Source organism: Mus musculus, chromosome 11, assembly GCF_000001635.26.
Source record: "Mus musculus strain C57BL/6J chromosome 11, GRCm38.p6 C57BL/6J".
In the NCBI taxonomy this organism is placed as follows: Eukaryota; Metazoa; Chordata; class Mammalia; order Rodentia; family Muridae; genus Mus; species Mus musculus.
Window position 1 is genome coordinate 81,243,227 of NC_000077.6, and position 17,334 is coordinate 81,260,560.

General features: G+C 43.4%; 1 protein-coding gene and 1 long non-coding RNA gene across 2 annotated transcripts in view; both read right to left on the reverse strand.

The window, feature by feature from the left end:
- Asic2 (acid-sensing (proton-gated) ion channel 2) overlaps positions 1 to 17,334 on the reverse strand; it is a 1,088,234-nt gene that overhangs the window by 363,064 nt on the left and 707,836 nt on the right. The window lies entirely within an intron of this gene.
- On the reverse strand, positions 679 to 16,934 carry Gm42084. Its single transcript, XR_880069.2, has 2 exons — positions 8,944 to 16,934; positions 679 to 8,859 (listed from the first exon to the last, which is right to left on the reverse strand). It is a non-coding gene; the product is annotated as a predicted gene, 42084 (long non-coding RNA).

Sequence of the window (17,334 nt, forward strand, 5' to 3'; positions counted from 1 at the left end):
AGTCATAAAACTAGCCAGCACTCCTGCTCAATGGCAGGACCTAGTTAGGGATGCTTGCACGAGTGATTTACACCTAACTAGAAAACTCTTACCTTTTCTGGCTTAAAGACTAGAATAGGGGCTTCAGGGTAGGCATTATACCCAGGAAGAAGAAGCAGTATGCTCTAGAAAAGGAGAGTGTCACAGAAAGGCAGCCTTAAGTGTGTTACATAAACCTTTTAAAAATGCTAAATTGTAGCATGGCTCAAAATGGAACAACAGCCTTCAATTACAACATCAACAAGAACAATTCAGTTCTTTGACTCCTGCACTATACGTGTGCGAGGCAGACTCCAAGAAACTCAGCAAAGGGAAAAAATGACTGAACAGGGCTCTTAGCTGCTGCGCCACACAGCACAGAGAAGATAAGCTCTGAGATTTGAGTTCATTCAATTGTACCATTCTTTAAAGGAAAAAAATAAATCCGTAGTATTAAGGGGACCATAACAGCATCTAGAATTTCATCTCCATAGCGGGTGAACTAGGAGAAAAGATCATCAGTAGAAATTGAGCTTGAGATGAACCAGATGTTTAAAGTATGAGAAAACAACTGTGTGTGTGTGTGTGTGTGTGTGTGTGTGTGTGTGTGTGTGAGATGCTGGAGGTTGAACATACAGGCTTCCATATGCTAAGCAAATGTTTTTTTCTACTGAGCTATATTCCACTGAGCTATATCCCATGCCATAAAAAGGAAACTTTAATAGTTATTAAGTAGTTATTTAGTAGTTATTATTAACTATGCCAATGACCACAAAGCATTCTTATAATAAGAAACAAAGGCCCAAACAAACAACCAACAGCAACAATAGAGTGAACAAAATAATCAGCAGAGAAGCAGTTCCCACAAAGGACAACCACATGGAAAACTCTAGAATTAGTTAAAAAACAATGTAAGTTCTGAAAACTAACTGGGTGGCCCTCACAGTAGACTAGAAGTGATTGAAAGAAGACTCAGCAAACTAGAAAGTAGACTAGTGGGAAACCGACTAGTGAGCAGAGAGAAAAATATTAGGGGAAAAAAAGAACAGAACACTACTGATCCTTGAAACAATGAGTAAAACAGTAACAAAGTGAACTGGAATCCCAGGAGGAGACGAGAGAAAATAGGACAGGCATTAAAAAAAAAAAAACAAAAACATTTGAAGCAATAATGGTTAGAAATGTTTAAAACCTAGTAAAGATACATATGTGCAGAGTCAAGACTCCTCAAATTCCATAGAGAAGGAACACAATTTAAGTAGACATCGTATATCATCACCAAGTTGCTAAAACAAGATAAAAATAGCTTTGTCTGAGTGGAGTCAAAGTTGTAAGTTTTGTAACTACAGAAATGGAGAAAACTGGAACGTCCTTGCCCTTACAGACCTGGATCTAATGGGGAATTCAGAATATTAGTTAATTCATGCATATAAAATATAATATCAGTAATGATAAAAGTATAAGAAAAATACAGCTGAGGGAGAGATGAGCTAAATTATATATGTTGTTCAGAAACTTTCCTTGGCAGGCTGCTCATCCTGTGGACGTGTTATAAGAACTTCCCCTGTACTGGCCACTGTTCAGTCATATCATACAGTTCTTCTAGAAAGTCACACCTATGGCAGACATATATACATTCAGATAAACGTTTGCATACATAAAAAAAACCAAAGTCTTAAACACACCCCCATTATTATAAAAGATACACAAGTAAGCAAGCATGATTACTGTCTCCATCTTAGACACTATGTTGCTCTATGCTGTCTTCTCAAACTACAAGATTTGGAGTCAATGGTGCTTCATTGAGCAGCCCCCATCCACAGCTATGGATGAAGCCCTGGAGACCAGCTTCTTTCCCATTATTAGTCTTTCTCTAACCACAGCCAGATGTCTCCAAGTGGCCTAAGATGGTCCTGTCCAGTACTCTTCCTTCCTAAGCATGGTGGAAAGAATTTGGAATCAGCGTGTCTGGAGTCAAATCCTTGTAGTCATGGGACCTTGGGGAAGCCATCTTACCCCCCCCCCCCAATGGCTTGGCTTTCTCCTTTACTCAAGTTTGAAGGACATTGGACTCAGCAGATATGGCTACAATGCCATCACAGGAGGATGTGGTTTCTTGATGTGTTTCCTACATTTTGCTCCCCACTGTTACTGCTGGTAGGGGTCTGGGATGATTGCCTCCAGGTTCTCTGCCTCTTGTCCAAAGACTGAGAAAGAAGGGCTCATACAAATGTTAGAAGTAGTACAGAAAATTTATTTAGGGTGAATGGTAACATAAACGAGAGAGGAATACACTCTCAAGACTGGCATTGGCCATTTGATTGAGAGTATTCAAGTTACTCTTTGGGTCCTTCTTTTATGAGGTTCAAGAAAAAGAATTTGGCTGCTGCATGTTGTAACTTGGATGGCTCCCAATTTTGATTGCTAGATCATATAATCATTTTACTGTACATGTCTATTCCCATGTTGCAACTGATTTAATTGGGTGCATGCTCAGTTACACACTGGCCTAAGATAGTCATATACTATTTCAGAAGGAGGTGTATCTCTATACAGCTGAGGGTCAGGGGAAGGACCTGAGGTCGCTAAGTTCCTTGTTGGGCACATTATTGGAAGAAGAAGTGTGTGTATAACCCAAAACAAGTAGATTCCTAGATTGCTAATCTGTTTTCTATCCTTTGCTGCCTCAAAACTAGTAAAAGTTGTAGGTCCCAGTTTTACCTAGAAGCTACGAGTAGGAGCTTTAAGGGAAGCCCCTCCCCCTTGCTAGTCAGTGAATTTTTAGATACTGTCTAGACTCTGATCAATGAGAACTACTCAGATGGCTTAGAGCCAGTAGCTGCTGCCTCTAGGGTGAATGATGGGCTTATTTTCTAGCTCAGGTGAGTGACAGGGCTGTCCCCGTAAAGTCCTCCCTCCGCTTTGTTCTTCTTCTCCCGGTTCTACTATGGCAGGTTCAGACTGTCCCCTCCATTACACTCTGGCTCTCTCACTACACCGGTAGAGCTTTCCTGAGAGGCAGGGCAGTCATACTGACAAAGCACTTGACATATTAGAGTGTGAACAGGCTTTGGTGTGAGGAGTAATGCTTAAGGGAGGAGGGTTTGGGAATGAACTGACAGAGCACAGAGTGGCTCAGACAAGGCTAAGGCTTGGAGATACTTCCTGTTAGTGGGGGCCTTACTTTATGGGGACTGTGCATCCACTCTGTCTTGGAGACTTTATATTTCCCATCTAAGAAATGCCCCTGGTTTCATTTGGCCTTGGGTGGGAAGAGCAGGTGAGGAAGGAATGTAGAGGAATTGTTGGGCATATGGAATTGACTAGGATTGGGAGAATAGATCATTTTGTTTTTGAGATATTGTCTCTCTTATTAACCCAGGCTACTTTAGAACTCAGTATGTAGCCCAAGTTGGCCTTGCACTGGAATCTCCTCTCTCAGATTCCTAAGTGCTGGGATTACAAGTGTGTACCATTAAACCTGTCTTCTGCGTCCCATTTTCCTTTTTCCCAGCTTATATATCATGATTGAGTGGTAGATAAGCTTATATTGTATCCAAAATATCCCCATCGATATTAGCATGTGAGGGCTATTGAACATTACATATGATAATGTGTGCAAATCCCTGAGCCTCTTTGACTAGATCAGAGACCAGGTGCCCTCCTTGGTTGCCACCAATGATGGTTACCACCATCCTTAATGATGTCAGCAATGGTTTAACGAGTTAGAATGGTGGCCTTTCTTTGGCTAGCCACACTTGGGGTTAGCAGCCTTGTCTTGAAGTATGGGCTCTGTCACTTAACCAGAGAGCAAACAAGTTACTCATTCCTGCTACGACTTGATTTCATCATCTGTGAAATGGAGATGATGGTATTTTGCAACCAGGAGATGGTGAGGTTCGGTTAAGTGTAGTAAGCAGAGAACTGAACAAGGGCCTGAGGCATTCTTTATCAAAGACTTCTGTGCTCTGTCAGATGAGAGGACTGTTTGGTTTGCACGGAAGCATCCATTTACAGTCGAGCTCCCAGACTCCCAGACTCTCTAGGAAAGACTCCTAGAACCTGGAACCGTCTATGGTTTAGACATCCCTGGGGATGTTACCATAGGCCTGAGGCATCTGATAATACTTTAGCCCTCACACTGCTGGCTTTTGCCCTGTTTCTCTGTTGCTCCCTCAGCCTGGTCTATAAAATGAAACTGAGCAGATCAGTTCTGTTCTCTTTCTAGAAGCAGGGCAGGGACTATCAGAGTGATCTGTTATAGTCCACACTTCAGCTCCATCTATGTGACATAGAGGGTACTGGCAGGAGCAGGGAACAGAGTGGCCCTTAAGCTAAAGGTGGGTCTGAAGGAGAACCATCCGAGCTCATGCACCTCATGAATGTCTCCTGTTTGCCACTTGACCTTGAGTCTCCTGTCTGGCCAAGAGTAAGAATTGGTTACACTTATTCTCAGCGTGGACAGGATGGTGACAGTGATGGATAAGCACTGATGACCTGCCTGGGCTACACAAGGATGCCTGTTCACGTTCCATCCTCAAGGTTCACAGTGGTGTCTTCATCTTACCTACCAATAGAAGTAATAGGCTCACTTGATACCCACCTCCCGACACACTATCAGCTGTCACAGAGACCTAGCTCTGTCCAGACGCTGTTGAAGATACACTGTATATGTTCTTTCCCCCATGATTTAAGCCAAAGCATCGGTTTTAAACCCCTTTAGTGGCCGGCACCCTGCACAGGAAAGTGGTCATTAGCTTTGCAAAGTCATGCCCCCTTGCAGCCTTGGATGGTGCAGCCACAGGCCGGGAGGCTGTCTCCTTTCTCCCTGACTGAGAACAGAAGTAAATATGTCCCCAGGAGCTCCTGCACTGTGGGAGACTAATCTGGGCCTGCAGTTTTTAAAGGTGAAGGGGTCCTCCCCAAGTGCTTCATAATTGCTACTGTTCTGCACATTGCCAGCCATGGGTGTCCCCTTGGCCTTTGAAAGATCCAGTGCCTTTTAACAAATAGATGGAGTGTCACCAGGGCTGGCAAACAACCCTCCCCTGCCTCCAGATGACCTGTCCACCATGCACTCTTAAAGCATGCTTGTCTAGAATTACTTCAGTGAGAGGGAAAAATTGGGTAGAGGCAGGCTCTTATAGCATTTAAAAAAATGCGAGAGCCTTTCTGAAGATGGCAGGGTGTTGGCGAGGAGACCTGTGGCTTTTCCTGGCAGGGCGCTTGTAACACTTGGCAGGTAGCTGTGCTTTCTTTGTCCATAGAGAACGAACTAAAGTATTCTCACTCATCTCTTGCAGTCCCAAGACTCATTCAGACCAGATTTATTATCGCTGAAACCAAAGCTCGCTGTGTTTCTTACGGGAATTGTTGACAGGACCGGTTTATTTTTCAGGGACCCAAAGGAGAGCTGACTTTTTGGAGAAGGCCTTAGACACAGGGTGCCCCAGGGTGATGGCACCAGAAATGTGGTGGGTGGGACTCCTGCTTGGCTCAGACGCTGCCCCCTCTGCTTTGTACAGTGGGAACCAGAAGCTCTGGCTCCCTGAATTTCCAGCTCTCCTAAGCTACAGCTCCATGCAGGCTGCTAGGTTGGACTTCCTATTAGGTTTTGATTCCCAGATCTTGTGTCTGATGACCCTAGAAGAGGACACAAAACCTGGCCTGGAATCAGGCAGTCACAACTAGAGCTCGATTCTGGTGCTTCTGGGATGTAATTCTGGGGTAGAGGACATTGGAATTCTGGGACTGGAGATGGGAACACTTGCTTGGAAAGTTTGTTCTAGAAAAAAAAAACAGATAAATCTTAGAAATTACTGGTTGTAGTACCTGTACTTGGTAGATATTCAAATACTGTAGCTATTTCCATGACCAAAGGATAGTAAAGGATATACTGCCCTAGGTAGCTTTAATCGTCTGATTGACACAGCCTAGAGTCAAACTTCGACACAGTCTGAGAGGAACACCTCAAGTTAGGAGTTGTCCTGATCAGATCGGCCTGGGAGCACGTCTGTAGGGTACTGTTTTGATAATTAATCAATGAAGGAAGTAGCAGCCCACTGTGGACAGCACTCTCCCTAGGCAAGTAGTTCTAGGCTATATCAGAGAACATGCTAGTGATCAAGCCAAAGAACAAGCCATAAAATAGTATTCTTTGATGCTTTCTGTTTCAAGTTCCTGCTTAAATTCTTGCTCTGACTTCTCTTCAGTGAGGGGGTGTGACCTGGAAGTGTAAGCCAAATAAACTTTTTGTTCCCCAAGTTGACTTGGTCAGGGTGTTTCATCACAGCAAAGAGGTGACATTAGATAGTCATGACAATGTCAGGCCCTGGGTCAAATCTGAATTCTTCTGTATACTAGCTGATTGTTCATTGGTAAGTTGCATAAAACTCTGAGTCAGGGTTATGTTATAAAGTAGGAACTGTCTTCAGTCCTGTGAGTAGTGTAAGGATGACCTAGGTACAGGTACATAAACTATTTGTATTCTCCTTGATTGAATGGAGGCAAGACGTCAGGTACTCAGTGGCCCTTGTTTCCTTGCTGTGGAGCCTTAGGTCAGACATTTATTGGACTCTCTTGTGCTGAATTTGCATACTGTGCTCTCGTTGTGATATCCACCCCCCTGCTGTGCCACCCACCATGTTCTGTCTCTGCCCTGGACTTCCTCCCAGATTTGTATCCTTAGTGGACTGGATTAATTCCTGTTCTGGTGCATTTCTGAATCAACTTCAACTTGGGTCAGGAACCTGGGCTATGTCTAATCTTTTCCCCGGAGAAGATGAAGAGACAGGAAGTAGAAAGTTCCTGGTGAAGGAAGAGTCAATGGTGCGTGCATTTCAGTTGGCATTTGAGTGCTCCCAAAGAAGCTATAGGTGGCTCGATTGGAGACAGCTCTCTCAGAGAGCGGATAAAAGCTGCATTCCTGATGTGCTTAAATGAGGAAGCCATGGGAATTCAGCCTCATTCCACGGGAACACACATGAGGAAAAAGAGGGCTCTGCAGTGTTTCGATGCTATCTCTCTCCAGAATTCATGTTGGAGCCTAATTCTCACTGTGGTGTTGACAGGTAGATAGAAAGTGACTGTGTAGGGAGAATTACAGCTCACAGTGTCCTTTAAAAGAAATAAGCATGTAGCAAGAAGGTGTCATCTGGAGCTGGAGAGATGGCTCAGTAGTTAAGAGCACGTACTGCTTTCAGAGGGTCTGGGTTCAGACCCCACTACCTACATGGCAGTTCATAACTATTTGTAATTCCAGTTTCAGAAGACCTGGTAACTTATTCTGGCCTCTGAGGGCACCAGACACACAGGTGGTGCACATACATACATGCAGACGAAGCATGAATCTTTAAGAAAGCAACAGTAAGCAAATCCTCAGACACCAAGCCATCTGGAACCTTGGTCTTGGACTTCTAAGCCTCCAGACCTTATTGTATACAGTGTGTTTCTTGTTACTCAGTCTAAGGGCTTGTATATCTTTCTGGATGGACTGGGAAAGGCTTCAGCCATAGGTTTGCCAGGCAGATGTGTGGTGTACCACACTGGGTATTCTACACATGCTACCCTACAATCCTCTCTAGTAGCATTTCTCAACCTGTGTGCCATGACTTCTTTGGCGGTTACATATCAGATATCCTGCATATCATATATTTACATTATGGTTAATAAAGCAGAAAAATTATGAAAGCTATGAAGTTGCAACAATATAATTTTATGGTTGGGGGTCACCATAACATGAGGAACTGTATTAAAGAGTCACAGCATTAGGAAGGTTGAGAACCACTGCCCTATAGCATGAACTCTTATCACTATCTCTGCTTTTCTGAGGAAACTGAGCTTCAGAGAGGCTAAGTGACTCATGCAGATCTAGCCACCTTATAAATTCTCCAAGGCAGGACCTACATAATTTTCATCTGAACACTGCCAAGAAGTGGAAACAGTATTAAGTTCACAGTGGGAGCCCAGGATGCTGAGGTGAGTAGAAGAGGCTATTTCTACACCCTGCATCTTATGCATCCTCATCCCCAATTCCTCTCTATTCCCCAGATGGGTCACATCTCCAGTTCCTGTTTTTCCACCTGTGCTGAGAATATCTCTCCCCTTCTTTTTACCTAGCAAACTCCCATTCCTCCTTCTAGACCTAGCTCAAATATGTTTTCTCTGAAAGTTTTTGAGTTTCTCTTGTAGAAATATTATCCCCTGAGCAAGACCCCACAGTATTCTGTGCATACCTCTCCTCTCTTAGAGCAGTTATCACGGGAGACGGGAAACTTTATTATGCATCTTTATGTTTCATTAGACTGTGCAGACTGAAGGTTAGCTCATATTCTCCTTGCCTTTTTGACTGGGATGTCCACGGAAGAGCGGAAAAACCATGCCTCCTAACTTGCCTTTATGGAACTATCCCTTAAGTGGGCTCATCTCATTTCAGCTTGAAAATGGCATATCCAGCCCCTGATTCCTGTGACTATTAGACACTTCTTTCATTGTTGGATAGTAAGAAATGAGAACACAAAGAGCCATCAAGAATTAATTCCAGGATTTAGGTCAATAGTGCATATCTATAATCAATTGACCTTCTCACTCATACTTGACTCTTTTGTGAGTTTGTAATTCTTCACGTTTCACCATCGAGCTTTCCAGAGACAGAGTTGGCTGAGGCAGAATTAGGGCCCCATCCCAGATTTCTGCTGTTGACTTGACAAATTTAACATTTCTGCCCACGACTTAGACAAAGTCAATGAGTGTCCACTCATCAAATTTGCAGATGACATCACTGGCAGTGATGGCGATTTTGTCACAGATGACAGAATCGAGATCCAGAACGATCAAAGTAAGCTGTAACAGAGGGTCATCTCGTTTAGCAATAATGAATTTTAGTCCAGATACTAATTACACAGGGGTTGGGTGGGGCATGCTGACCTGGCAGAAGAGAGCGGTGCTAAGGCTGTGATGTGGAGTACGCCGAACCAAAAAGTTGTATGACCACTGGGAGGACATCCAGGGTGTGATGTTGAAGGAAGAGACTCTTAGGAGAGGTATATGAACCCTCTAGACTTGTCTATCATCTCCTGAAATGCAGTGCTCAGTTCTGAGTTCTACCTTTGAAGCATATTTTGTCCTAAAGTGATCTCTGTCTCAAGGACAATGTTGTAATATTGGAACACTGAGTAAAATAACCCTAAAGAATAAGGCTTTCCCCAGAAGGTGGATGCTAAGTCCCCCATTTCTAATAACACCACACATTTGGACCCAGGTGTCAGAGGTCCCTGAGCTGGAAGTGACCTGAAAAACCTCCCTCTACCCCCAAGGACTTTCTTTCTTTCTTTCTTTTTTCTTTCTTTCTTTCTTTCTTTCTTTCTTTCTTTCTTTCTTTCTTTCTTTCTTTCTTTCTTTCTTTCTTTCTTTCTTCCTTCCTTCCTTCCTTCCTTCCTTCCTCCCTTCCTTTCTTTTTAAAAAAAGATTCATTTTATTTTATGTATATGAGCACACTGTAGCTGTCTTCAGATACACCAGAAGATGGCATCAGATCCCATTACAGATGTTTGTGAGCCACCATGTGGCTGCTGGGAATTGAACTCAGTACCTCTGGAAGAGCAGTCAGTGTTCTTCACCACTGAGCCATCTCCCCAGCCCAAAGGACTAGCTTTCGTGGTACTAGAAGGCACCATGCAAACTTCCAAAGGATGAAAGCAACCAACAGTCTTACCCAGTTATGACACCTCTGAAGCACAATCAGCATGTCACAATGACCCTAGGGCTGCAGTAGTGGTATGTACACCTTGGTTGTAACCAACAGCTCTCTAATTAGGCTTCAGATCTGCACAACAAGAAGAAAATCCTACCTGGTACTGGAACCCCAGTATGCACTAGGGCTAGCAAAGTCATGGGTCTTAGAGGAAAACCTAAAACTGCCACTTTACTAAACCAGCGTTAATTCTTACCTACCTTTTAAATATTTGTCCTTCTACCCACAGGTAAGTGCAGTCCTCACCCCACATCAAGGAAACTTTTTTTTTTTTTTGCAATTAACTAGAGCCATTACAGAAAAACAAAACCAATCAAAATGCAGAGTTGTAGAGCCCAATTCCAACTGATAATTTATAACACAGGTCTTGTACCTAAGGCTCAGGGGTCACCGCAGAAGAGAGGGCAAGAAAGATTGTAAAAGACAGAAGAGTAGGGAGTTATCTGTGAGATATGCCTCCTAGAAAGGTCGGAAGCTACATAATGACTGCCTAGATAGGCAGCAAACAACAATGATGCCAATAAGCAGGCTAATGTGGACAGGGGAAATCTCATGAGTACTCAACTCTACACAACTCTGCAGGTAACTAAGGGATGATGAGAATAGGAGAAACAGTCTTCCCTAAGGAAGGACATACCAATTATCCATCCAATATTAAATGATCAGCCTTGAAAATATATATACACAAGTAACACTATACGGACTAAACAGGCTGTGTGGTTTTTGTGTGTTTTTGTGTGTGTGTGTGTGTGTGTGTGTGTGTGTGTGTGTGTACAAAACAACAACAACAAAATAATAATAATGAGAAAAGAAGCCACGAATTTAAAGAAGAGCAAGTAAGAGTATATGGGAGGCTTTGGAGGAAAGAAAGGGGAGAGGAAAATAATATAATTATATCACGACCTCAAAAATAAAATTAATTTAAATGAAAAAGAGTAGAAACTTTGGAGGCTGGGGGATGTAGCTCAGTTGATAGAGTGCTTACCTAGCATGCATGACATCCTGGGTTCTAATCCTGGCTCCCTATAAACTAGGGGTTTACTATGTGCCTGTAATACATGTAATACATCAGTATGTAGAGGCAGGAGGATTAGATGTTTAAGGGTACATTTGGCTACACAGGGTTCAGGGTTCACGACTATCCTGGGATACACAAGGCCATTCCAAAAAAAAATGTTTTTTAAAGGAAGGAAGAAGTAATGGGGATCAGGAAAGAAGGTAAGTTCTCTTTCCAAATATCCAAGATCTATCACATTGAAGAATGATTTTGTAAGGCTAATAGACAGAATTAATATTAATTGGTGAAAGCGTCAGCCAGACATAGCTCTGTTCTATATATGAAAGAACGTTCTAATAAGTCAGTGCTGCTCACAGGGGAAATGTGCTTCCCTGTGGTGCTGGGAGCTCTGGTTTATTTGTTCAATTTGTTAGCAGTGTTGTGGGAAGGATTACAAGGTTGGAGGAAGCTCTCAACTTTCAGGTGTCATCCATTCTTCAGAGGCAACACTTCCAAATTGTTTGCCTTCTCCTATAGTAATTGAGTTCCCCCAGGATCTACCAGCCCAGGAGGGGCGGGAGGAGAATGGGATGTGACCCACAAGCATAGATTACTACAAGTGTAACTCATGCTATACCTGTCCTGCCAAGGGCTGATCATTGACCTTGGCGAGAGAGTGATTCCAGCAGTCCTCTCTCTGTTCGGGGTTGTGAAGAATCCTTTTCTCTCAGGCTTCTCATTTCCGCCTCGAATAGACCCAGACTTCTGGGCATGGCCACACCAGTCCCAACCCTAGTGTGTTGAGCCTGAGGCCCTCAGCTGCTTCTCTGGCTCCTTCTGATGACTGGATTGTGGGCACTTCAAAGCAAGAGGTTTTTAATTTCTAGTCGAAGAAATGCAAAGGCCTTCTGCCTTGCCTGTCTTTTTCGTTAAGCCCTTCTTCCTTAGCATGGTGGTGAGATATAGATAGTATAAGCCACGAGGTCAGACAACCATGGGTTCAATCTCAAATCGCACATCTACCTTTTACTAGTATGAACTTAATAGGGCATCAACCTCTCCGAAACTCACTTTCTTCGTCTGTAAACTTGGGGTGCTAACAGTACCTCCTTCACCACTTGTAAGGATTGGGTAAAACCTGCAAGGGAAGGGTTGGGTGGACCGGTGACAGAGGGGTAGCACATCCATTAGCCACTGATAGGTATTTCCTGGTACCTCTACCCTCCCTTTCCCAGTCTCTGTGCTCTGCCCCTAGATTTATCCTAAGAGCTGTTCTTCCCATGCCTTCTCCAGGGTGAGTACCATCTCTGTATCCACATCCCATCATGCCCCGGGGCAAGCTGCTATCTATTTCTTCCCAAACCAAATCATTCCAATGCCAACTCTCCGCTTCCCCTTCTTTCAGGGGGGAAACTGTTCTTTCACACGCTTTGCATCTTAACGACTTCTACCGCCATTGCTCCCTCTGATCTGCTTAATAACATATTTTAAACTAATCCCTTGTAATAAAAGGATTTCATTACTAGCAGAGACAGCTGTGTAATGCAGTGAGTTCATTAGTTTCACTTTTGCTGGAGTCAAAAAAGTTTTGCAATGCTAGAAAGTTTGGGAAAGGAAGATTGCCTGGGGAAGCGGAGATGGGAAATTCTACAAGGACGGATCTATAAGGGACAGAGGGAGTGGGGCTTGCGTCAGCAGAGAGGCCACAGGAAGAATGCCAAGGCTTCAAGGACGTTGAGTATCTCATTGAGTTAGGGGCTTGCATGATGGTGAAGGGCCAAGGCTAATAGACTGACCTTCCCTACCCCTCATAGAGACAATGACACCCACTCTAACTTGGCCAGCTACTCTGTACCTCATACTATATTTAATTATGGCACATGTCTTATTGAGTCTATATTCTTGTATTAGACTTGGTATAGGAGAGTCAGCCAAACATTAACAAGTCCATTTTCTTTCCTATTTTCTCTCAGTACTTTCTTCTGAACACATCCTACTTCAACAATCCTCTCCAAACTGGTAACAAAATGTCCATTTCCACTTGTGGCTTCTGGACATGCATTGGTGTCTTCCCGTTTATCTTCTCCGTGGGGCTGTTTGCCTCACATCACCTTCTGCTGGCTGTATCTCCCATCTACCCTGACCTTTATTCCCACTGCTGTGCTTGCCTCATTCTGCTCCTTCTGGCAGGCAGAGTCGCCTCCCTCTGTGCCCTCAGTTAAGAATGAAGTGGCTGTTCTTCCTATGTCTCACTTCCTTACTGTTCTGACCTAGCCAACCACAGTTTTGTCCATTCCACCTACTAAGTAGTTTAAATTCATTCATGCCACTGGGCCTGGTCTCTAGCTTATACCCAGCATTATATCATTCTCTGCCCATCAGTGAGAGTAACTCGTCTGCTTCCATCACAGCCCTGTGCTTTGCCTTTCACCCTAAGATCAACCTCATTAACCTTCTCCATGTAAGCCATGGCTTCTTAGCATAGCTGGGCTCCTTCTGATCACTCTGGTGTCTCTTAGTATCACTGTGTATGTGTGTGTGTGTGTGTGTGTGTGTGTGTGTATGTGTGTGTGTGTGTGTTAGTGTGTGTGTGTTAGTGTGATGTGTATGTATGTGGTATGTCTATGTGTATGTGTTGCATGTATGTGGTACATGTATGTTTGGGTTGTTTTTATGTGGTGTGTTTGTGTTATGTGTTGGTGTGTGTATGTGGTGTATAAATGTATGTTTGTGTATGGCATATGTGTGTGTATGTGTGGTTTGTGTGTGGTGTGTGTGTGATGTGCATGTATGTATGCATGCATGTATGTATGTATGTATGTTGTGTGTGTGTGTGTAGTATGTCTATGTGTGTGTTGCATGTGTGTGATACATGTATGTTTCGTTTGTTTTTATGTAGTGTGTGTTATGTGTTAGTGTGTGTATGTGCTGTATATATGTGTGTTTGTGTATGGTTTATGTGTATATATGTGTGGTTTGTATGTAGTGTGTGTGTGGCATGTGGTGTGTATGTGGTGTGTGTGTCTATGTGTGTATGTAGCTCTCAGATTTTCTATAGCATCCTTATCTTAGCTTCTCTAACTCACTATGCTACCTCCATCAGAGCCTTTGTCCTCCAGGCTATGATGGCTAATCTCCATTGTCAACTTGACTGTATTTGGAAATACTTAGTAGAGTGACTTCTGGACATGTCTACCAGGGTGCCTCACAAGATTTATCTGAGGAGAGACGACCCACCCTTCAATGTGGGTGTTACTAACTTATGGCTGGGGTCCTGAATTGAATGTAAGAAAAAAATGGAGAAAGTTTTCACCAGCAGTCATCTCTCTCACTTTCCTCACTATGAATGTAACTGTCGCAGCAAGGCAAAGACACAGGTGCTCTCTGTCTCATCCCATTGCAAGAAGGCCTGGAAGACCAATCATCTGTCAAAGGACTCAGACTCGGGCTTTGACCTGTCTCTCCAGAGTAGAGCCAAGAACTAACAGGAGTGAATCTGAGCTCCATTCCCAGCCAGACACCCCTGCAGAGGCCCCCCCCCCTCTTCCACTTGGGCCTGATGCTGAGCAAGGAAGGAATCACTTGAGTGTGTTAACATGTCTTCCTAATCTGGCTATGGGCATGTGCTTTGTTTCTGGCCAGGCATAGGTAACTGAGCAGAACCTTACATGGATATGGGACTGTCATCTTGAGATAACCCAGTGGGCCTGATGATGACAGCCATCCCCAAAGAGGGAGGCCACGGGACAATGTAACTCTAGTTAATGCTTTACTATACACTTGAAGTTTGATGAGAGGTGGATTTTCAGTGTTTTGACCTAAATGAAAACAGGAGACAGCAAGGATAGCTATTTAGCAGACGGTTTAGCGGAAGTGAGACAGTTTAGCATGATCCGTGAGACAGAGGCTGGATGCATGCGATTATGACTTAGGTTATCAGAGAAGGAGGGGTAGAGTCCTCCTAGGACATGGTTCTATTGACAGTTGACTTGGACTTTGTGAGGCCTGCACTCTGAGACAGTGAATATTTCTTCCTTTTACTTTGTTTGTTGTAAGTTGTGTTTGTGTGTTTTTTTCTTGAGACAGAGTCTTGCTGTATAGCCCTGGCATTCCCAGAACACAATATGTAGATTAGCTGGACTTGAGTTTATAATCATCGTCCTGTGTCAGCTTTCAAAGCATTATGAACATGTGTTATCACACCTAGCTAATAAATCATATAATGCTTACAGGTATTTAGTGTTTCACGAAGGCCAGGAGGGATGAGATGGGGTTTTCAACTGAGTGGACAAGTTTCTCTAGGAGAATGGTACCCCAGCAGCAAGAAGTAAAATAAGAAGGGGGACAAAGCCCTCCTTGAGTTTGTAATGACTACTTCCTCTCATCAGTAGCCTTCCACTCCTCGGCTCACATATATAGATTTATATAGAGGTTCCCTTTCTTAAGGATATAGACTTTATCAGAAGTTACCACTTAATCACCAGAGATTGTCCTGGCATCATTTCCAGACATACAGCATCAAGCTTCCTCCTCTGGTGATGGATAGTGCGGCAGATTCAGGGGCCTTTTAGTCAGTATATGCTAGGCTTTGCTGGGGTAATAAATAAGCCCTCACATCTGAGAAATGTATCAAGGAAAGTGTTAATTACTTCTCTGTGCAGAGCCCAGGCAAGGGAGGCTGTCCCCTATGAGGTAACTCAGCAGTCCAGGTTGTTTCCATGTTGTAATTCATCCACCTCAATTCATGGCGTCTATGGGCACCACAGTGGCAGGGAATGAAGCTCCTGAGGAACTCATTCCCACCTTTAACTGCCCTGCAAATGCTGGGCAATGAATCCGTAGCTCATTGGCAGAACTAGCCACCTGCGCCCACAGAGCAGGCTGGGAAATCTTGATGTACACACAGGAAGAAGAGAATAGATGTGGAGTGATTTACTAATCAATACAAGAGGGAGGTCACTAGTGTTCTGAGAGTGAATTCCAGGCTTCAAGAAGAATTCCATCACATGTGAAAAATTGCAGGACAGGCTTTCTGTCAATATGTCAGCAGAGAAAGGCAACATGAAGAAGCTATCATGCTAGCTCCCACGAATGAAGCTGACTAGGTAATTAATGATGGCTCCCCCAGGACCAAGATACCTAACCATTCATTAAATCTGTCAGTAGAAGATCTGGTGAGAGGTCTTGAAAGAATGTGCCACAATATCCCCAACAAAGACTGGGACATGCGTATGTTCTCTTCTTTGCTTCCTCCAGCTGATTCCTTCTCTTAAGAATATACAACTCTGTTGTTCTGTTTATGTTCATACAGTTTATATTATATGTGCTGCATAACAAACATTCCCCAAAGTCAGTGATGTAAAATGCAAGGGATTAGCAAGGGGAAAAGTATCTTAAGACACAGTTGGTGTAGCTGTGAAAGAACACACTGAAAACTGTCTCAGCATAAGCTGCAAACTGGTTTACAGTGGAAATTGTCATGGTGATTCCTCAACACACTAGAGGTGGAACTACAGTATGACCAAGCTCTAACAATTCTGGACATAAAACCAAAGGAGGAAACATTGTCTTATGATAGAGACCCATGTCTTTTGTGGCACTCTTCACAATATCTAAAGTATGGAATCACCTTAGGTATCCATCAGTGGATGAATAGGTAAAGAAATTATGGTATGTTTATACAATAGAGTATTATTCAGACACAAATAAGAAGAAAATTATCATCTGTGATAATGTGAATGGGACTAGAAAACAAGTTAAGTGAAGTAAATTAATCTCATAAAGCCAAGTTGCATGTGCTTCAGGAACTTCCTAAGATTGTATGTTCTGTTTACTTCATGAATGTAGTGGGTCGGCCTAAGGCTGCTTGTATTCTAATGCTAATTTGAGGGCCCCAAAACTGATTGGCCCAAAGAGAGTCTGCATGGAAGACACTGAGTGACCCTGCCCCCAGGTAATTGTGATTGGTAAATAAAGATGCCAACCGCCAATATCTGGGCAGAAGAGACATAGGTGGGGTTGAGGTTTCCCAGGCTTGGGACCATGAGGAAGAAGAAGAAAAAGGAGAAACTGCCATGGGTTAGCTGAGACCTTCGGGACAGCCCTGAGGGCTGTGGGAAAGAACTCTGAAAACATGAGTTCAATATATGTGTGTATACACACACACACACACACACACACACACACACACACACACACACATATACACACACACACACACACACACACACACACACACACACACAATTTCTCAACTATGCAAAATATAAGGATGCAATATAAATTGTATAAGGAGCTTCATGGATCTAAAAGAACAGAGGCAGCTGCACTATGATCCAGCTTGTGAGAAAGATACAAAGGCAGGTAGATTCCTAAACTCAAGGTTAGCCTGGGAAAAAGTAAATTTAGATCCTGGTGTGGTCAGAATGGTAATCTTAGGAAGGGATTTCACCTAGCTAAATTTATTGCTTGTACTTACAAAAGCAGGCAGATCTCATTTGCAATGTTTTCTAAAAAATGTGCTTGCTAAAAATCAGGGGGCTGGGGTCATGGAAAGCTGATTCTTGGG